We start from the raw sequence: 23,297 nt of genomic DNA on the forward strand, positions 1-23,297 counted from the left end.
ATATCAATGAAGTTTTAAACATAATTGGTATTTGGATGAGCTTCTGTAGTTGTAGACTTTTCTCATTCCCACTTTCAACATCATTGTTCTAAATCTCTAGTCAGGCTTTTATCTTATAGAGGAGTAATATTACTAATAGCTGGAGAACTTTTAAATGTTAATTTCCTTACATACTCTGCAGGCATTGGGCCTGCCGATAAGCTGCTGGACACTACTGTGGCATACTCTATGAAGGTATAAAAGCTAGATAGATATTCTCCTATGTGTGTATCAGAGTGGCCCCTGCATTGCCTCTTCGCAAATTCTGGTAAGATTTGTTTCTGGTGAAAAATGAGATGCTGTGGCATACAGGCACAGCAGTCGCCAGCTGCCGAAACCGCTCCAATTACTGGTGATAGGTGGAGTGAGATTGAATACTTCCTAATTAAAACTAAATTTGCTTCCTTTCTTCAGTTGTGTGAAGTGCTGTTCTCTAATGGTTCAGAATTTGGGATCTGGATTAACTGGAGTAATGAGCAGTTGTTGAAACTGCAAGACTGAGCTGGTGGTGCTACCAGAACTTATTTTTTTCCCAAGAGGGCATGTCATCAACTAATATAAGCTGACATACTGCCATTAAGTCTAGAATTTCTAATGTTTCTACTGCTTGGAGATAAAAAGGCAGAAAGAGATTTTAAAAAACCCTCAACAACCTTTAATAGACATATCTAATATTCTACAGCATTTTTTCAAGCTGGAAAATTTAATAGACTAATACATTATTCTATGGGATACTTATCGTCCTTCCATACTTTGTGGAGGAATAGCATTCTCCATTTTAAATAAATATTTCAATTATATTATATTCCATTATAATATAATTTGTAGAATCCTTCCAAATGTTTGGTTCTCAACTGAGCAGATGGACCCTAAATTAGAATTCATAATTCATTTTGTCCCTATTGTTTGTCATTACTGCTGACTGACAAACAAACATAATTAAATATTAATTTAGAATTTCATTTGACGATCATAATGGTGGAACGTTTTTTTTTTTTGTTGTAACGATAGAGACACAGTATTGAAGACACCTTTTAAGTCATCAACTCCAGTCCTCACTTCTATCTTATATATGCCTATAGAAATATATTAATATTATATATACTAATTTAGATAATATCAATTTATATCTACTTGAAGGAGTGTTAAGCTAGACTAATCTTCTCACAGTTGATACTAGGTTTACACTGGTATAATTATATCAAAATTATATCGAAGTGTCTTCATTGACTACAACAAAATTACTATAATTTGCAGCAGCCAAGATCAGGTACAAGGATCGTACATCATTGTGCTGCTTATTGCACATCAGTGGAACAAGACTGGTTACTGACAGCAGTGATTTATTTCCTCCAAGAGTACTGTAAAATGTCTTTTAAACTACATTGAGTTATTTCTGCAATTAGTAAAGTATAGTTTTGAAAGTGGCATTTACTTCAATAGTAAGACACTGATATTCATGCATGGTCTCTCTTTGCTCTTGAATACACAATAGAAAATGTTGCTGACCAATTTTATATAAGTAGCTTATGCTATTTAGTTTGAAAGAAATCTACACATTGTCTGCGCTCTTAAATGAGGAGTTCTGCAATCTTAATAGGGTGTAAAATCTCTTACTTAAAGGAGATTAAAACCCTTTAAGGCAAAATGTATTTTCCGTGAATATCTGTGCATTTGTCTTTATCTTTGATGTCACATTACTTCGGAGGGCGTTGTTTTTTTTTTCTGGCAGCTCTGGTGGTGTTTCATGATTGACTTTAGCATTACAAATGCTATTTATACGTTGTTTTTTTTCAATATGCAAATGGTAACAGTGTATACAGTGCTACTATGAAACATTAGAGTATGCATTGCTCTAAGATGCAACTCACTGATATTATGTCTTAGAAAAATCAACATGCTTTTGTTGATAAATATATGTGAATCATGTAGAAGGGCTACAAAGCTGGTGAGGGGTCTGGAGGACAAACCTTATGAAGAACGACTGAGGGAGCTGGGGTTGTTTAGCCTGGAGAAGAGGAGGCTGAGGGGAGACCTTATCACCCTCTACAACTACCTGAAAGGAGGTTGTAGGGAGATGGGGGCTGACCTCTTCTCACTGGTGCCAAGTGATAGGATGAGAGGAAACGGGTTCAAGTTACGTCAGGGGAGGTTTAGATTAGATATTAGGAGACATTTTTTCACTGAAAGGGTTATTAAACATTGGAATAGGCTGCCCAGGGAGGTGGTGGATTCACCATCCCTGGAGGTGTTTAAAAAAAGGGTAGATGGGGCACTTAGGGACATGGTTTAGAAGTGGCTCTTGTCAGGGTAGGCTAAAGGTTGGACTTGATGATCTTAAAGGTCCCTTCCAACCTCAACAATTCTATGATTCTATGTTTTAGAACATACGCGAGCATCAAATTATTTGTACTTTTGCACTCTTGAAAAAATGTTAAGTTAGAGCTGAAAAAAGGTTTCTTTTTGATGGCATTTGATGCATCTCTCTAATGAGATTGCTTTAATGAGCATTTGCCTCATATACAGTACTTGACAGCAGGTAGAAAAAACTCTGCAAATGTTTCGAAGTGTGCTCTAACTGGCAACTTGTGATAAAGATTAATTTTTCTTTTCGTTATTATCTCATGTTTATCCTACTTCCTGGCTCAGGCCTGAATACTCAAGTTTAAAAATCTAAGTGGCTTGTTTCTACATTAGAAAAATACATAAACAGCCCCATCAGAGGCTGTAATAAAGATGCTTTTTTACTTACGTGGGATATGAAGAACTTGCTGAGCTTGCAGTGGAAGTTCTTAAAAGTGGCCTTTCCAACAGAAAGTGGAAGTCAATGACTAGTTACTTTAACTTCATTTTAATGAAGTAAAAAATACCAGTTTATCCACAGGTAAGAAAACATTGTGATTGTTGTCTCTTAGGAATGTTAGCAATTCTTTGAGATAACTTGAACATACATTACTGTAGAATTAATTAAGATGTATCAGTTGTGTTGTGCGTCAGCTACCCAAATCTTTAGAGCCTGATCTGTCTCACACTTAAGCTAACACAAGACTTCTCAGCTGACATCAGGTTTTAAATTAAGTTGATGTGAGTTAAAAGTTTTGAACTATACTTCTCATAATTATTTCGTATTTATTTAATTCAAACCTCCCTCCTTTATAGGAACATAATATATTCATGGACTCCATTTAATTTAGGGTGAATTTTTGTATTGTATTATCTGTTGACCTTGATTTTATGTATATGATAATGAACTGTAAATCTCCTATTTGTAGTCAGGAAATGGATCACTGTAAGTTGTTCTGTAGAACAATAAATAGTATACGAACCGCAAATTGTTTTTAACGGCCCTTTGAAAGGGAAGGAGGATGACATGAATAGCCCAGAAACTATCTACGTCACACGTTACTAGATGTGGGAGAATGTGTCTGAGAAGTATCACTTATTATTGTCTGTTTCTTTTATTTATTTTTTTTCCATAAACATTCACCATTGCTGTTTTCAGGTAGGGTACTGGGCATTTATATATGTCTATATGACTTGTTTTGTTCTGTACAGTAGAAGACTAACAATGATGTATTTAGAACATTCAGTACAGAAAAATACCCTAGAAAGTATCTAATTCATCACTGGCATTTCAAATCTTTTAATGTCAACAAAGGTAATTTAAAGCTATTGTTTTGTATATGTCGCCTTCATTTTGGACAGACGCCTAATTTGGAACTGCTGGACTGCTGAGAGACAATCCTAACTCTTGCACTTCGCTTGCACCAGTATTGACACAAATCACTCTCTTAGCAGTCATACCAAGAGGTGATTAGGAAAGAAGACATGATGGCAACAGTACTGCTAAGCTTTTGTACTCCCAAACCAGCATACTGTTTCCTTGAATGCCTTTATAAACTGATGAAATTATGACTAGTCCCGGAACTATTTTGAATTCTTGTGGGAACCACATTGGCAATGATCTGCCTCAGTGATTAAGCAGAGATAACAGACTCCCTACAGAGTCCAGGTGGGCTAGCTCCCCAAATTGTAAGACCAGGAGCTTATTTCATGGGGTCGTCTTCTGTAATTTTGAAGTGTACGTTGATCTTTCAAAACCACTGAAATTGCACTTCACCAACCACAGGCATTGAAAAATCTTCAGTCAGAACTCCCAAAAGTAGATGTTGTGAATGCCCCTCATACTCAAACAATATTGCACCCAGGTGTCGGATAATATTAAACTGTACGGTGTAATGCAGAGCTGTTCAGCGAAACAAGGAGCTCATGACTTTGGAAATAACAAACTACTGGGGATTTAAGAGGAAGAGTCTCAAAGAAGAGCTAATCTGGTTTCATTAAATAAGCTGATAAAGCTGGAGCTCCTCTTTTAAGGTCTCTATCAAAGTATAATTTAAAAGTTCAGAACTCCTTCAATCCATGATCACAAAATGATTTTACAGTAGATTGGTAAAAAAGAGCTACTGTGTATGTTTATTGTATCCTTTCATATGTTATTCAAAATGATCGGGTACCTGGGAAAGACATAGGTAACTTATTTAGAGTTTAGATGTCTTCAGCAGCTTTTTTAATACATGGCTGCTTGTACCTCATGACAGCTCTGAAAAATGTTTTCAAAGTTGGGAAGAGATTGCTGTGTTTGAATTGTTCTTCAGGAACGAGTTAGCAGCCTAGAAATCACCGTTACATGTAGAATTTTTCAGGCATTCATCCCCTTCTCTTTATCCTGTGTTAGAATACTCTTACTAACAAGATGTTGCTAGGAGAGGAGGAATAAGCATATAATGCCTCTTACAGAGTGGCTTTTCTACTTACAGAGTTCGAGCTCTTAGTGCTGTTGGTCTGCACCTTTATGAGTGAAAATGTGTTTTTTAAGTTAGAAGATAAAAGCTGGAGAGAAAAGGAGTAGTGAATTAACAACAAAGTGCATGGAAGTTTTCGGTATTCTAAGATAATATCTGTTCACATAAACCACCAGGCTACAAAGAATTTCAGAGCTTCACAAAGCTTCTGCTCAGCTTCCAGCTGGCAAAAATAACTGTATTTTCAATAGTAGGAAAGGTGGTGGTTATGCTGTTTTGCATTGCAGAGTGTTCCATATCCCATGTTGTGTCATGTCTCAGAGTAGGTCAGTATGAAATCAAGAATGAAAGAAATGAAACTTTGAAGATATTTGTTTTTTCCAGCTCAGTAACTTAATATTTCATCAAGGGCCTTCTGGGAGCTGATCTGAATATGCTGCAGTGAAGAGAGCAGCCAGGGAGGAACTCTAATGAGTCCTCAGTATACATTCCTGACTGCCTTCAAACAATTTGGCGGCCATAATTTTTTAAAACATTCCAAGCACTCATCTCTCATTGTCTTTTGTGGTTTGGATGGAGGATTGTTGATTGTTGGACTGGTTTTGAGGTAGTCCCTTGAGTGAAATTGTGGATCCTACCTCACACATTATCATCTACATTTGCATATAATTGAGACATAAGCTTTCTGGCAATCTGCAAAAGGAATGCTGTAGAGCTGTTGTTAAATTTTCTAAGAACAAACACAATTGGAATGCCAGCCTAGGATGTAGGTCAAGAATTTGTCCACGGAATATTCTTTATTAAATCCAGTGAAATCCTCTGGAGGTTATTAGATACAAGTTAAAGGAAAGACCTGTATCCAAGACTTCCTTACTACGGGGAGAAAGATAAAATGAGATTTGGATCTCTTTTGCCTCGGCACTTGTTTTTTTGAAACTAAAACCATTCCAAGGTTGTTCACTTTTTATTTTTGACTTTTTTTTTTTTTGGGAAAGAAGCACCAAACCACCCCCAAAACCAGGGTGTCACTTTTGTAAATAACATCCACACATGAAAGTGTGTGTGTGTATTGGGGGTGGGGGTGAACGAGACACAGAGTTGAGAAACCACAGAGGCACTTTATACTGAACATTGCTCCTGCAGCAGCTAGCGGGGTGAGAGGTGACTTTAGCAATGACTTACATTACATAATACCTCCCATCTCTCTGCAGATGTGTGAGTTTGTTTAAATGTTTTATGAGGTTTTTATTACACTGTAATATAGTCCCAACCCCTCTGCAGTTGCCAGTTTGGTCACAAAATATAATAAATTTTAAAATACCTAATGCTTCAGCTATTCAATAATTTTCTGACAGGGCCCCTGATGCAATTATGGTACCACTGTGTTGCTGAGCTACTTTTGTTTGGGATGCGTAGAATTGCAGTTTTAATTCTCTGATCCTGTTCTACAAAATGCCTGTGTTTAGGCAGATTTGACTGTTCTGTACACTTGTAAAAAATTACTGTTCTCTGTCCCTGTCCCCCAGGCTGCGTAACGACAACCAGTGCTTTCATACTCTTTTGGGGTTGCCATGCCTAGGTGATTTGTGGTGTAAGTAGCAATCTCAGCTATGACGTTTTGACGTTTTTCAAAGTTCTGAAACAGAGTTCATGGGAAGCATCTGTACTGCATGCTGATACGCTGCTTTTCACCCGTACAAGAAGTTTACATTGGAGGCCGTTGGACATTAAACACCTATTCATGAGAGACCTGAGTACAGGCCAGTGTGGTCTTCACTTTATATTAGCGCATTACTCCTCAGTATCTCATTCCCTCAGACTCTGAAATTTTTATAAAAAGGAGGAAATTCAATTTCTGAAAGAAAAAAACCAAAACCAATCCTATTCTTAAAAAGTATACTTAATTTATAAGAACATGATAATTTTTAACTATTTCAAAGAATACTAGGGGAAGAAACATATGCATAAGGAAAGTGATTCCCAGTTTCCAATTTCTAGTTCCAGTGAGGCAGCTTTCTGCTAGGCTCTGAACACTGTATGGAGGGCCAGTATGCCATACTGGACACAGTATGGAGGGCAGGTCTTGATTGAGAAGGCCAATTTTACGTTTTGAAATCCCTCTCAAAAAGGAATGGCTCCTGAGATGCAGAAGCAGGCAACAGAGCCTGGGTATTTCAGCAAAGTTATGCTCCTAAAGAATTTGTGTCAGTAAGTGGGAGATAGACTGTTGGAAAACAGCAGCCTTCACTTTTGCGTGAAGTCTCTGAATTTAGGAAGATGGAAAATAGTTGCATTTATGGAACTGTGAGGAATATGAAAATTCTCTACAATTTCTTTGTATGATTACTTGTTTAGGAATGACAGGCAGGAATAGAGACCTTTGGTTTCTGGCATTCAGACCCAAATGGAGACTCAAAATTCTAGAAAAGGAAAGATGTGTGTGGTTTTCCATAGTTAGACTCTTCAGTGGACTTTCCAGTGGAACTAGATTCTGTACATTTCCCTGTTAAGACAACTTCCATTAAAAATATGCAATTAAAAATTCCATACTGAAACACAATTAAACAATAGCTATGAAGTGCCTGGTTGTTGAAGTCATCTGTCATGTCAAACAAACGGTCTTACTTTGGCCTCCAGCTTTCTGAATGGTCTTTGTTATAATAGGCTACTCAAAGAATGGATTTGGGTCTCAATATATCTAATATATATTTTCTATTTAAATATCCATCTATTGTTTAGAAATATAAAAGTTGTTTCCCTAACATAGCTTGTTCAATTTTAAACTTATTTGTAAATTCCTCAGGTTACCTCAGCAATAACAATATCTTACATTTCATTCAGAGGCCACAAAAGGTAGTTTTTTACTAATAGGGATTACTGAAGGGATCAATAGACTTTGCTGATTTCACACAATTAGCCAATGACTCAGTAGGGGTAAGAGCCTAAATCCCTAGACCAAACTGTATCTTCTGGTCTATAAAAAATTGCAAACTTAAGAGCTACTGTTCGTGAAGTGTGCTATTTTTTACGTCAGATATCTCAAATTCAACAGAGTAATGTCAAATCAGTAGCAAGATGGGATGGTCCAAAGAACTGCAAGAGTTAATGTGAAATAATGTGGTGCTTTTTTTTTCCTCTGGATGAATAATCACATGCTTGTGCCCCTCATGGTATCAGTAAAATATGAAAGCATTGCCCACACATTTCAAACATTTTATAAATATTGTGTGTATCTATCTGTGCCAACTAAAATTATATTTTGAATAATTAACTTATCCTTTTGATAACTTAGATATGATATATTTCCATTTTTATTCTACTCTTCTGTGACGTGTCTTTTGTGTGTGTAAATAGCCATTTTCCATTGGTTTACTAGCCGTGTTGATTGAATACCTGCATATTTGTACAGTTTTCTCTACTTTTGGGGGTAAAAGATGGCATATACTTTCACTTTTTTAATGTTAGTGGATAAACCACAATTATCCTTACGTGGAAAGGAGTCAGTGAGATGTTCAGTTCAATGGAGAGTGTAACATAATATGAAACACTTTGGTAATTTGCTGTTTTTTCCCCCCTCTGGAAATGAAATATTAGAAATATCAATCTAAGCTGAGAAGAAAGAATTTTAACTTAATTTTAGCCAGATGGAAATAGTTTATAAGCAAGGGTGAGATGGGAGAGATTTTTCTCTAATTATGGCTTTTGTGACTTGGGTGAAGAGCGAGTGTGCTACCTACAGGGAAAAGAGCTAAAGCCTATGTATCTCACTTCCAAGGTGTTGGAATTGAAGGTACTGAAAGAAGGTTGTGAAGGCACAGACAGTCTCTTAGGGTGGACGCTGGTTTGTGGAACAGATGTGAATGGAGTGAGGTATCCCTGTCTTTAGCTGGTATATAGTTCAGTGGGAGTTAAGTCCAACTGACATAAGGGTTGGGAGAAAGCAAGGGCAGAGATTTTTGGCTGGTGCTTTATTTTCTACTGTGTAGCTTTGTGAAGAAAGGAACCTAATTTTGTTAGAAGCTTTCCTCAATTCAGAAAGAGCCAGCCATCTCCTGTGTTGCTTTCCACCATCTGAATAGGAATTGGGCAGAGGGCCCAGGAGCCACATTCTCTACCTTAACCCAGTGACGCCTGAAGAAGCCAAGAGTCCTCTTCCAAGCAGTTGCAGTGGGAAAGGGCCAGTAGCTACTTAATGGTGCCCCTTACTCACATCCGAGATACTTTGGGGGCTAGAAGGGAAGTAGTAGAAGGCAGCTGGGAGGCCTGCCAAGTGTCACACTTTTGGCAGCTTTGTCACACATTCCTTTAATTTTAGGATTTGGCTCTGCTGCAGGAAGACTTGCAGGTTTCTGCTTGAAGTTTTCCTTATTTACCACTTGGGGCCACTGTGGCACTCTTGAGCAGGAAACGTGGAGCATCTCCTCCCTGATGGATCCCAGGCAGGAAGGAGCTCTTGGGAGGCAGAAGTTGCAGCGTTGTATAGGCAGGACCATTTCCTATTGTCCTCGTTGTCTTTGCTTTCCTCCAGGTGACTGAAACAACCTCGAGCATCGTGAGAACTTCTTAACACTCCTCAACTAAGCAGGTTCCCTGGCAGCCCCGAGCTAGCGCTGATGGATCCTCATCCCGGTTCCCCATCCAGCTGGGAGCACCTATTCCACGTGCTGGGGTTGTGTAGTTCTTTACTTTGCCCTTGCCCCTCTTCAGGGTAGGTTGTGCTGACAACAGGATTAGGTATTTGTCATCAAGAATTTCACTGGGGGGCAAACTGAAGACAAGATTACACAGAATTGTTAAGCAGTGAGAGAAGACCAGGAGAGTGGGGCAAGTTAAAATCATATAATCGCTGTTGAAGATACACATGTATCTTGAGGTAGTGAAGCTCCCTGATGGTGGCAAAACCACTGGAGTTTGTAATTTAAAATATAATGGGAACAGCATGTTAACTTACTTTGTTAGGCAAATGCTTTATTGTTAAATTCAATACAGTTAAACTGTTGTTTTTTCTATAGCAGTACCTGAAATAAAGTACCACTTTATTTCTGCCTTACTAAATTACTCTTTCAACCTGTAGTTCAGACCATAATTTTCTTGGTCACTTGCATTTGAAATATTGTGGAGTTCAGGATAAATAACATTCCTTTTTCTAGTTGGGTAAATGCTGGTTAGGTGGTTATTTAATTTTACATATTATTAGAGTAGCACTAAATTGGAATGCTGGAGAACTGTACAAAAAATGTTCTCTGTATGTTTCATATAAATTAAAATATAACTCAAGAAGCTTCATATTGACTCCCACTATTTACAGCTTCCTTCAGAGAGAGCAGGCAGTGGAGATGGCTTCCTTGAAGCGGGTTGGAGGAAAAGATAAACTTGCCGTTCTGTCTCGTTTTTAATGATAGCGAGTGACCTGCTTCGCCTGGAGCTGCTGCTGTCCCTGGGGCCCAGACATCCACTGGAAGCAAAACTGACCACAGTGACCCACCGCAGCTCCGCTTCTCGGTTGCGGGGGTGTGGGTTGGTATTGGTTTTCAATTTAGACAAGATGTTGTGTGAGTCACCCTGCCCCCTGCCCTCCCACCAGTGCTATGAATAATAAACTCAGTGAGGGAGCTGCAAGCCAACTGATGTGCTGCCAGGGCACGGCTCCTTCTCCCCGCAGTCCTTCCCTCTCTGCACTTTGCTGGACCTGCAGGGCCTGTTGTGGGTGGAGGTGAAACACATCTGGAAGGGGCTGATTAAAATGGCACTCGTAAGTCAAGAAGGAGGTTCTAAATCCGACCCACCCTGGGGAAAAGGGGCTGAGGTCATAGGAGGGCAGAATGCAGAGTATTATTGTGATGAAAAAGTGAAAAAAAATTACATCAAATGTTTGTTTAAGGATCAGGAGTCCTGGCCCAGCCCCTTTGGTTTGCCAAATATTACATGAAGCTACATAAAAACTAACTCTAACCTCTTACAGCTCTCCCATTAGGTCACATTAAGCTTTGGCAGGGAGGATGGTCCTACTTGGTGGTTTTCTGATTTGTGGTTTGAATTTGGCCAACCTTACTTATTTAAATTTATTTTATTTTGTAAACGCTCAATGATAGAGTAAAACTCTAGAGTAAACTTGTTCTGGCCAACATTTATTGTGGAAACATTCTGTATTATCAAGAGATCTTTGCAGAACAGCTAACAAATTAAAACAAAGCATTTCAAGCACATATTGAAGTTCTTTTTGTAAATGAAGGAAATGTACTGATGGCTTCAAGCCATCACTTTTGGTTGTTATCCACTTCTAGCCCTCTGGGCTTGTATAAAACTGGTGTCTTTTCACTCTCCCCATGAGGACAGCCGTCCCTTTGGCTGTGGTGCAACCAGGGGAATGAACAAAAATATATTATTCTCCTTTTAACTTTGTTAACTTTCTAACAGGTTTGCCTTTCCTTCCTTTATGAATACCTCGGTGAGTCTGTTTGCTCACATGGAAGCTCAGTTTGACTGTTGACATTGAACTATGAAGAGCTGACTCCAAGTAGTGATTTTCTTAATCTAAAAAATATTAAGTACGCTATAGGTAAGCTATATTTTGCCCACTGAAAATAGAATTTAAAAATATGTGGAGAATGACCTACTCTTCTCTTTATGTCTTCTGATTGGAAAATTTGGTTTCTCTATCAGTAATGTTTTCTTTATAGAAAATACCTTAACAAGAAATGAAAAAAATATATAAATCAGTCACATTTTCCTTAATGGGACATTTTGATTTATTAAAAAATAATAGAAATGCTTTATTTTGCCATCAGATTGGTAGGTGACTACCTGTGGTAGAGTAATAGTCCTGTTCTTTCTAAGGACTGTGAACTTGTGACACACCGTCTCATCTTTATAGCTTTTTCTAGTGCAGTTGCCAAGCTGTATCATGGAAATATAACCTCACCACAGATAAAAATTTGTACTGCATGCAACCCAAATAGCTAGAGCTGGGAAGCACTTGAAGGAGCCTTGCTTATGAACCTACTGGACTCTTACAATTTAGGAATGTTGAAAATTTCATTTAGATGAAAAACATGCAAGGAAACCATTTGAAATATTTATAATTTTTTTTTCAGAACTTCAGGGTTTATGAACTTTCTTGATCTGAGGGGTAAAAGTGGCACACTATTTTTCTCTTTGAGAAGAAATTTTGGAACGGTTTTAAAAATAAGCGACAGTAGTGCATAGGAAGCAATAGCCTAATTATGATTTTATGTATAAGTTGTGTGTCAGAAATATGTCTTTTAAATTGGTTTAAGAAATATGATTACAGTTTTGACTCAGCAATTACAATTATAGACAAAAATTCATGATTTTATTCTGTGCACGTATCTCGTGTAGACCATCTTTTTCGTCTTATTGCGTATGAATTTAAGCTCTGCACGTAGCAGACTGACAGCCCTGTAATCTGGTGATTGTACAGAGCAGGTTCAATACACATAGCAGTGTTTGTACAATGTTCCCCATATTTGGCACTTAGCTAGGTTAATCGCTCTGTTTTTGGCAGGATAATTAACCAAATACCATGTTCACTGATACCTCAGCAGAATTGTTTCTCATCCTGGAGTTATCTTGTTGAAACAAGTTTAAATGTTCTTAAACTGTAGTGCCGTCAGCAGTGTAGATTTAAAATATATTATAAAAATCATTTGAAGAAATATAATCTCTGGTGGTGTTTTATGCCCATGCAGTCTTTGAACTCTTGGATGGCTTTTTCACAAATGCTGGCAACTACAGTAATAATTTTATTGATATGGTTGATTATCTGCTAGTTACTGTTAAAATACCAATCCCTTCTATGGCAGTGTCACACCAGCTACTGATGGCCTGGCTGGAGGTGTGAAGAGTGATCTAAAGATGAAAAATTTCTGTATTCTCTGAAACTCTTGAAACTTTCTGCTCATTTTAACGCTTTTTTCTCTTGATAGTGAAAACACCTTTAAATACCAAAGTGGTATTGTCATAGCTGTCACTGACTCTACAATACAGAGCTGGAGACAGTTTTTTACAAGGAGATGTGTTGATAGCATTTGTATTGTTGTTGAGAAGGATGCTGAATTGATAAAAATTGATAAAAAATTACAAAGCTGAAGATTGTTGCAGGGAGAGTTTTCCAAGTCTATTCATATGCTGTCTAAATTGGCTGTCATATGACCACATTATTTCCTTTTGTTTTTAAAGTATCTAGATAAATTTGACTACAAAAAGACCTGTACAAAATCTCAATAATTTGTTGGATGGAAAGCGTCTGTCTTGTTCATTAACAGTAATCTTCTATTATAATTCATGGGTTTGCGTTTGTGAGTTTGTAGAGTTTCAAAAGTGACAGAAGAGGTAGTCTGTGATGTTTCTTATTGCAGGGTCAGCCTGTGAATACATCAGTTCCTCCAATTTGTGATTAGCTATGCTTACTAGCTTGCCAGAGGTTGGGATTAAGTGCTTAACCACCATTATGCTAAAGCTGAGAAGAGGTCATTACTTCCAGTTGTATGAATGAGTAAAACCGACGAATCTAAATAGAGGTTGTTTGGGTCAGTACTGGTGACTGCTCCCAAAAACTGCTACAAAATAAGTATCTTGTCAATCTGCTTATATTTGGTGTGTTTTTGGCATAGAAAGCTGTATACTTAACTCTCTCAAAAATTTAAATGGAAATCAACTAGGGAATTGCACAGTTTTTCCTCACGAATCACACTACCCCATTTGCATTACTATGCTGTATTTTGATTTCTCAGCAAGCCTCTATGACAATAGCATTTATACTCATCTTGGCTTTTATTGTGCACTGGCCAGATTTAGACATTCTTGCTTTATTTAGTATAGACTGGCTGATCTCAGAAACAGCCAGCACAGTATAAACGCAGTATCCTGAATTAAGATTTATAGCCACCCCTCATCTGTGATAGTCCCCAGTTACAGCGAGGTGCTACGTCTTTGCCTCGTCCCTTAAAATTCTCTGTAGCTAACCCCCGTGTTACAGGTACTTATTGGTGCATAGGTATATGAGAAATGTATTTTTGGGGTAAATCTGACCAATAGTAGGTTGCAATGCCAGGGCTTGCTTTTCTTATTTGACTCCAGATTGGTTAACAATATTCAAGTTATATTGATATAAACATTTAGTCTGTATGTTTGAGTTCATGATGCTGAATACAGTATAACTAATTAGCTGAAGGAAGCTAACAGGAAAAAGAAGTCTCCCTAAGTTATAATTAATGTAAGGAAAAAATACAAAAGAACAGCAATTGGTAGAACTGGTTGAATAATGTTGAATTTGGGAAAAAAGGACTTGAAAAATTCACCAAAAAAAATATTTAAAATGCCACTCATTCAAGCAAATGCCAAATATTGCATTGGCATTAAGATAGGCACAGAAGTATTCAACCCATTGTATATGATGATATGCGTCCATGATTTAAGAATTATTTTAATAGGTGCTTGTTTGTTTATCCTGGAACACTTTTTCATGCTTTTCAACCTCAGGTACATGTATATTACAGTCCAGATCATGAGTATGCTTTTGAAACAAACCTCCCAGTGGTCTCGGCTTGCTGCGCTTCTGGTTTGTATCACAGTGAAGTCCCAAAGGACAAAAACTGAATTCCTTTCAAGTGCAACTTGCGCTCCAGGTGTGCACCTAATACACTCCAGGCTCTACTGGTGTTCCATCCACAGCCCCAAACTGGAGCAATTTTGAACCAGAAACCCTCTAAAGGCATATATATGCAGGGGGTGTCAGGTCCCCCATGCTGTCAGCATAGTAACTGCTACTTCAGTAGATACTTCAATGTTAATTGCTTCAGTAGTCCCACTTCACCCTGCTTGCTAGTGCAGATGTAGTTGTAGTATCTCTTACCTTGTCCTTGTGGTGTATCTGGTTTATTCGGGGTATGCTCAGTGAGGCAGATAAGCTGACAAATGCAACTTTCCTGTGTAATAATATTTATTCTATGTCTGCTGTCAGGCAACAATGAGATACCTGCAAAATGCTAAGAAATAGCTTGAAATTCTACTGAGAAACATTTTGCTCTTCTGAGAGTTATGTGTGGTAGTATTTGCTTTTTCTTTGAATGTCGGAGCTACCACTTTTCCCCTTTTAAGACTCCCCTGTGGTGACAGTAAGCATTGCCAGTCACATGGCTGAGATTCAGAGCTGGGAGAACTGCCATAGTAAACTGAATTTGAACTCTGGTCTTCCCATGCCTCCACTGGGATCTATAACTGTCTAAAAGGCAGGTCTGGCCAGAAAATTTTTGTGTTGCAAAATTACTTTTGATGTGCAGCTGGCTATGTGAAACGCTTCTTATTTGTGTGTCCAAATCCAAAGCTGATTTAAACCACACAGTCTAATCGATAATGCAAGTTCTTTTAAAAAATATTTACCTTTTTTATTAGTTGATTTGATGGTAATTGAACCCAAGTGTTTGTGAACAGTGGATGCAAACGAAGCTCTCTAATTTATTATAGATTGGCTAGGAGGCTGGTGAATCACTGTAAAGCCATGTAGGGCCAATGACAAGCCTCAGATAAGTTGAGCTTCTCAGGGTTTTTTATGTAATCCTAAAAAAGGCATATTATTTTGGTATTATTGCATATTAATTTAATTGTAACAACATTACTTTTTAAAGCACAGTGTTTTGTGCACAACATCTCTTAGATCTGCTGGTGTAAACCAGTGGAGCTTCATTGCATTTAAGCATTCATCAATTTAAACTGAAGACCCTGTCCAAGCTCCTTATTTTCAGGAATTCTGTTTTAGAAACCTGGTAATGCAGCAAGTGAAAGAAAAACTGTGTAGAGAAACTTTAATCAATGACATATGTAGTCATTTTGATAGTGCATTGGTTGGCCCAATTTTATAATATATATTCTTGGAACAAATGTGAGTAAAATCTGTTGTTAAAACAGATGAAAACAATTGAGATTAATTTATTTTTATTTTGGATGCCTTTTAGTGTTCAACTATAAATTGGTTAGTATACTGTCATTTAAAAGTTGTGAAAAGGATGCCAATAGAGTCTCACAGCTCAAAGAGCTGTAAGAATTGGAGTAAGTGGCATCCTTCTTCTACCAGACATGAAAAGAAAGCTACTTGTCAGCCTGTTTACCTTCAAATGTATAGTGAAGACTAACAGAATGTGAAATGCAGCCAGAGTGCATATGAAATGTATTTTTCTATGCATGGAGACAACCATTTGTACATACTACATTTTTCACTCTTTCCACGCTTTAACAAATGTGATTTTATTTTATTTTTTTAAACACTAACTAATTTAAAATCTATTTGGCAGAACGATAGCATGTTCCTACAGTCTTTGTGGAAATTGGTAACTGGATGGAGACCACCGTTAGTGCTCTCATTGAAGGAAGAGTGTTTGCTTCAGCTTGACAGTCATTTGTATTATTTGTTCCAGCAGTTGACAACTCAGCAAACATGTCCTGACTGGCCAGGCGGCACATCTGTACCTCCAAGGCAGCCGTAGCATGTGCTGCTGTTTAACCAGCTACTAATGGAAGTTGGCGTGGGAGGTGTGACATATCTCCAGCTACGTGGGTGACAGGGATAGGAGAGAAAATATTAAAGATGCTATGAAAAATGTTCTGACATGTTTAGGAGAATAAGATGTTCAGGGAAGAGATCAGAAGAGGGAAAGTGATGGTTGAAAGAGGAGAAAGGGTATAGGAGAGGCCCAGAGTACTCCACAGGGGATGGGGTGGGAAGTGGGGACCGGGGGCACGGATCTTGCAATAGGCAAGGCTTCGTTTGCTTCACCAATGACTGAATACAGTAGGCTGCATTGGGACTGGGACATCACATGTGGCTGTCACTGCGTTTTTTTCTCTGCTTCTATCTGTATGATCCATAGCTTCTCTGTATCTTCTGCTTCCTTGTTTTCAGCTATTTCAGGTTTGGGGATATAGGACAGGAGTGATTTTTACTCTGAGAAGACAGTCTTGGAAAATACGTGGGACATAAAGAGCAGGTGGAGGCAATTCTAATTTCCCTGCATGACTACAGATGTCTCTTGGACTTGCAATCTAGATTTTAGACTGGTCAACATTACTGGGGAAAATTAATTAGAGGTCAGAGTAAACGTGCATTCTACAGTCAGCCTTACTAATTACAGACATACTGCCACAGCGGTTTTGAGCTTTCTTGTTCAAGTATACGTATAAATGAAAATCTTTTGATGGCACTTTATCATTTTCCAAGAAAGCTGAAGGGTTTTTTCTAGTTTTAAATGGAAAACATCAATATAATATCTAAGCTGAAAAGTGTTATCCTCTAATTTTCTCTTCCCAGTTATTTTCTTACTGATTTTGTTGGGCAAATATAAAGAAACAGAGTATCTTTTCTTGAATGATTTTGTTAGAACTCAAAGATATTGGACAGATTCAGAATTTCATTTTGGCCTGCTACAGTGTTGTGGTCTGACTTCTAGATTTTAAACATATTTTCTTCAAACATTTTCAGGTTTGGTTTTGTTGGGTTTTTTTATTTTTTTAAATTTATGAGGCCATCTTAAAAAAGGAACTGTGGAAATTAATACTGTAATTTTAAGGTAGCTTAAATTATTTTCTTAACTATGTAGGTTGAATTGATTCTAAATAAAAAGAGAAACTTTTCTGCAGGGCTAATGAAACTCTTTGCCCATGCTCATGCAGCCTCACTTTTTTTCCAGACAACCTCATGACTCACATTTTTTAAAAGCTCTTTATTCATTAATGTATTTTTGCATTTACCATGTAGGAAATAATCGGTGAGCTACCCATGATAGCATGAAGTATTCAAGCATGTTACACACAAACCAGTTTTCCTTTTAAGTTTCCAGTGGATCTCTCTCCCACTTGAATACTGTACAACATAATTATAAACCTGACCCTGTGAGGACCCCTGAAAGGTACCAGCATGACTCTTCAGCTGGTGTTGGAACCACATGCAATTTGGTTCAGTATAAAATTTGTCCAAAGAAGGTAAAAAAGTCACACCCCCAAGCCCTGTAAGTATGTGGTCTTAAGAAATGCACACAGCTGCAGGAAAGAACTGCCAATTAATGTAATTTACAACAGGTTTCAAAATCTTGACTTAGATCGTGAGTTGAATAGTGGGGGGAAACGCAGAAGGGAATGGTGTAGAAGTTCAGGCCAAGGATGCAGTGTGGCAGGGAGAACATGGGTAAGCAACAACATCTGGAAACTAACTTGAAAGAGGAAACAACCAAAAGTGTAACTAGTAAGAGAGAATCCAGACTACAATAGATTGGAAAAGATCAGAAGTAGCCAAGGGGAGCTTTGTGGTAATGTGTCACGCAGCAGAACTTGAATGCGATTGTCCTTTTGACTTGGAAAGTTCTGTCACTTTCTTTAAGTATGATACCTGCGTAATTAGTTTGGCATGGTCTGAGATTAATAGAGATTTGTTTTCAAAGGTGGGAAGTGAGTAAACTCCACTACTTTGTTCAGAGTTCTGCTATCTACGTTTGCCTTGTGGCCATAAAAGTTCTTTCCTTACATGAGTATCGAGGTGATTTTATAATCGCCTTACTAAACTATGTGTTTAACTACCGTGTGATGTGCCTCTAGAGGAGCATCTTTGGTTGTGTACACGTAATATATCACTAGATAAATACTTTTTTTGGCAGGTTGCTCATGAGTCATGTTATCATCACCTTTGCCGGTCATATGGAGCCAATCACAGCTTTCCCTGTTCACTGCAAAAGAATGCAGAGCGGTCTGTGAAGGCTTGCTTTAACTGTTACCAGTTGCTTTGCTCATCCCTCGTTAATTACTAATGGATGCTCTGGTCCACGCTTACTGCAATGTACGTCCATGTGTCTCTCAAAGCACATACTGACTGTGGGGACTAACAGTACTGCACAACTCAGGGCAAATGTGTATGGGGAAACCGTTAGAGATGTGGTCATTAATTTGGTGATTCTTTCTCATTAAAACTGGCTCTTCATTTTAGATGGGAAGTTTTTTTCCAGCTCTCCCAAACTTGAGGAATGTGTCGTTTTTCATGGGAGAAAATTAAGATGTATGAAGTTCCAAAATGCAGTGGATCTGCTTATACTTATCAAAACACAATATTCTTATAAGAAGAGGAAATCACCATTTGGCAAACCGGAAGCAAAGGAAATTAATCTTCATGAGACTAGTTGGGGAATTTTGCAACTGCCATGATATTATAGAATATCTTATTCATCTGCAATAGAATATCCTATTGCATCTGCCTAAGGTGAAAGCATTTTACCTTTCCAATCTACAAGTTAGGGTCCTGGCAACAAAAGTGCGTAGGCTTTTGAAGACAGGAGAAAAAAAAATTACCATCTGAATTTATTTTTTTGCAAGAAATGACAAAGCCTATTTTTGTTCCCCAGAACATGATGTATCGGGGGGGGGGGGGCGTGGGTGTGTGTGTGGGGGTGAAGTCACCAAATAAACCCAACCTTCTTTTGCAGAGATTTCCTTTTCACTTCAGAGTGTGAAAGCATTCCCCTCCCCGGCTTTTCACCCAATGGAGTCTTTTAGACTATCTGGCTGCATGGCAAGTTTGTTTTTTTTTTTTTTCTGTTTGTTTGGAATAATGCAGCTGCAAATCAAATGGAGTGTTTGGGCTCTACCATAGTATAGATGCCATGATGATAAAAATCTAACTTACGTTAATTTTCCTCAGCAGATGCTTAATATCCATCTCTGTGATCCTAACACATGGATGTTTTCTCAAATGCCTGGTTTTCTCTGTTATTATCAAACCTCGTCTGGTTTCTCTGGACAAACTACTCCTTCTCAAAGCATAAACAAGAATTTAACAGAGCACTGATGGGGCCTCTCTTGAATCTGTGTTACAAACCTGTGCACCGCCATAAATCTCTGACTGGTAAAGCAAATGCCTGTACTTACCTAAATGTATAGATGCACGTGAGAATGTGTGTCCCCACACTCACATTTATACGTACTTACACATCTTCTGAAAGACACAATTGTAACAGTAATGTGTTGGAGTAGAGTCCCAAATGCTTTCATGCAGTGCTTTGTGGAGGGTAGGTTGTGTTCCTTTGCTTTTTTGCTGTTACCTTTACTTACAATTAATTTCGAAGAGGGGGAAAATGAGGGGTCTATAAGTGATTCTTCTAAGGTCTATATGGGTCTTGTCTTGTTACCAATGCGTGGTGTCAGAATCTCAATATGAAATTGTGTTTTGTATTTCTCTGGACCCTTTTTCTACTTCTATTGAAATTTCTTAGGTTTATTGTGTACTGTACCTTCCACTACACAAAATAAAGATACTTAAACTCAGAGAATTTTATGCAAAAGAAAAGTGTATGGTGAAATTACACCTCACTGTCAGTTATTTTTAGCACCCTCAAGTTCTGTTGCAGTTAGAAAACAGACAAGGGCACATAACAACTTTAGGATCTATGAACATGTCTTATTTGTATGCTTCTATGAAAGATTCACCAAGAACTTCTTACTTTTAACTGAATATTGTATACAAATTATAACTTGCATATCTTTGAAGTCATATGATTTTTGTTTGTTCCTATAGTGTCTTCTATGCTGGATTATTCCTATAATTTAATGCATTTATACTTTATAAAAAAAGTCCTACTCTGAAATTATGTTGTAAGATTGAAAGAATCTATATACTTTTTTATTCAAATTCAAGCAAAAAAATTGAATCAACTAATGTTGGTCAACTGTGCTCAACTAATTTTGGTCTTGGTTTAGGGTACATGTTTTTAATACTGACTACTGGGTATTTTTGAAGTTTTTTGTTTACATTCTAGTTCTAAGCAGAGCAAGGGTTTGCTTGCAGGGTAGTCTATGGAGGATGGGTGATGTGCAGTATGAGAAATGGTAAATGCAAAACTGCTCTTCCAGATGAGAGCTGGAAAGTTAGCAGAAGGCTTTACTAGGCGAGAAAGCCTGTCCTGGTACAGAGGTGGCTGCTTCTATATTGTAGAATTTATTCATATGCTCCACTAGGTGGCACGTTTTAGGAGACTTGGCGACATGGTGTTGTCAATACATCAATAAAATTGTATGGAAAAAATTTTCTTTAATCAATGCATGGCATGTGTTGTATGCTTTTACAAGTCGTAAATTTTGCTCTGGGAGTTAACATCATTAATCCTGTATTTCCTTCCATGCAACAGAGGCTACGTTTTTGGAGCAGTAGTACATTCAGAATGTGCTTTAGACTGTAGTACACTGTCCAGATTGAAATGTCAGCTGTTTTAATATCTGATCTTTAATGTGAACCCCCTTTTCTTTACAATCTTCTGAGGCTCCGTAGAACTTTAGCCATGGTCCACTTTAGCTTTCCTTCATTTGTGATTTGTTTGATACAAGTAGCATATGCAATGTACGATAAAGAGATACAACACTTGTTGGGTTTTTTTCCCCTTAGAATTTTAAAAAATAGAACCATAGAATCACTTATGTTCGAAAAGACCATTAAGATCAAGTTCAGCCATTAACCTAACACTGCCAAGTCCACCACAAATAGTCCTCTCACACTCCTTTAGCTTTAGATAATTCAGTAAATCTTGTATATTGTACAGGAATTATATTTTTAATCACATCAAGTTAAGTTTTCAAATTTTAGAGAGGATGATTTTTTTTTCAATTAGTTCTAAAGGTAAGAAATTTGAGGATTACTATTCGCAAATTAATCTGAATAGAACTACTTGGTATTAAGTATCTTGTTGAACCAAGTCTCAGTGCTAAAGTGTCACACCATCTTAAACATGGACTTATATCCACTATACTCTTTTGAGTATTTATATTAAAAAGTCAAATATAATTATATCTGTGATATAAGAATGTAATTAAATAATTACCTTTAAATGCATGCATCTTTTTAGGAAGTTATACCTCACTGCAATTGTTGATCAGATAATTGGGGAGTAAGTTTTTTTTAAACAGCTTAGCTGATTGGGTGGTCTTAAGAATATTAATATTAAAAGATAAAATCAAAGAATAGAAGCAGATAGAATGAAACTGGTTAACCTCCCGCTCTGTTTAGAGAAGTATTCTGTTTCAGTAGAAGCTAGCTTTTTTGAGACCAGGACAGGTTTTGGATGTCTCAACAGGCAAATAGTTTGTGGGCATAGGTATGACAAACTTCCACAGATGGTTCACCTGAGGTTTCGTATTAAATTTATTGTGAAGAGTAGCGAGGAGTGCAGGCACAAATGAATAAATATCTCAAACCTCTTGCCATAAATCGTGCAGCTGTGCTCTGGGGAACCTTCAGAGTGGAGTGGGAGAGGGAGAGAAAATGGTTTCTTTTCAGATAAAGAGAGGTTGTTCCACAAAATCTGTCTGTTAATTAGTTAATTCTTAATTTCCACCTGTGGTTGCGATTTGGGTTTGTTGGCCAATGATGCTGAAAACACTGTAGCCTTGAAAAGATTTTCATAGAACAATAGAATCATAGAATTGTCAGGGTTGGAAGGGAAATTAAAGATCATCTAGTTCCAACCCCCCTGCCTTGGGCAGGGACACCTCCCACTAGACCGGGTTGCTCAAAGCCCCATCCTGGCCTTAAAAACTTCCAGGGATGGGGCTTCCACCACCTCTCTGGGCAACCTGTTCCTGTGCCTTACTACCGTCATGGTGAAGAACTTCTTCCTAACGTCCAGTCTGAATCAACCCATCTCTAGTTTTAATCCACTCCCTCTAGTCCTACTATTACCCGACATCCTAAAAAGTCCCTCACCAGCTTTCTTGTAGGCGCCCTTAAGATACTGGTAGGCCACAATAAGGTCTCCTCGGAGCCTCCTTTTCTCCAGACTGAACAACCCCAACTCCCTCAGTCTGTCCTCATAGGAGAGGTGCTCCAGCCCTATGATCATCCTCACGGCCCTTCTCTGGACATGTTCCAGCACGTCGATATCTTTCTTGTAGTAGGGGCTCCAGAACTGGATGCAGTACTCCAGGTGGGGTCTCATGAGGGTGGAGTAGAGGGGGAGACTCACCTCCCTCGACCTGCTGGCCACGCTTCTCCTGATGCAGCCCAGGATACGATTGGCTTTCTGGGCTGCTAGTACACACTGACGGCTCATGTTGAGCCTCCCGTCCACCAGCACCCCCAGGTCCTTTTCTTCAGGGCTGCTCTCAAGCCAGTCACTGCCCAGCCTATGTCGGTGCTTGGGATTGCCCCGACTCAGATGGAAGACCTTGCACTTGGTCTTGTTGAGCTTCATGAGGTTGGCATGGGCCCACCTCTCCAGCCTGTCAAGGTCCCTCTGGATGGCATCCCTTCCCTCCAGCGTGTCAGCCGCCCACACAGCTTGGTGTCGTCAGCAAACTTGCTGAGGCTGCACTCTATGCCACTGTCCATGTTGCTGACGAAGGTGTTAAACCAGAGCGGTCCCAGTACTGATCCTTGAGGGACTCCACTTGTCACTGGCCTCCACTTGGACA

General features: G+C 38.4%; 1 protein-coding gene across 2 annotated transcripts in view; it reads left to right on the forward strand.

The window, feature by feature from the left end:
- The window catches only part of ANAPC10 (anaphase promoting complex subunit 10), a 188,398-nt gene that overhangs the window by 57,130 nt on the left and 107,971 nt on the right, over window positions 1–23,297 (forward strand). Inside the window, exon 7 of one of the 2 annotated variants that reach the window (XR_012587226.1) lies at window positions 9,373–9,447. The exons of the other annotated variant lie outside the window; for it this stretch is intronic. The gene's annotated coding sequence lies outside the window, so the exon portion shown is untranslated. Of the gene's footprint in view, window positions 1–9,372; window positions 9,448–23,297 lie in introns of those variants that run through there. 2 annotated transcript variants of the gene reach the window in all.

The sequence above is a fragment of the Larus michahellis genome, chromosome 5 (assembly GCF_964199755.1).
Source record: "Larus michahellis chromosome 5, bLarMic1.1, whole genome shotgun sequence".
NCBI lineage: Eukaryota > Metazoa > Chordata > Aves > Charadriiformes > Laridae > Larus > Larus michahellis.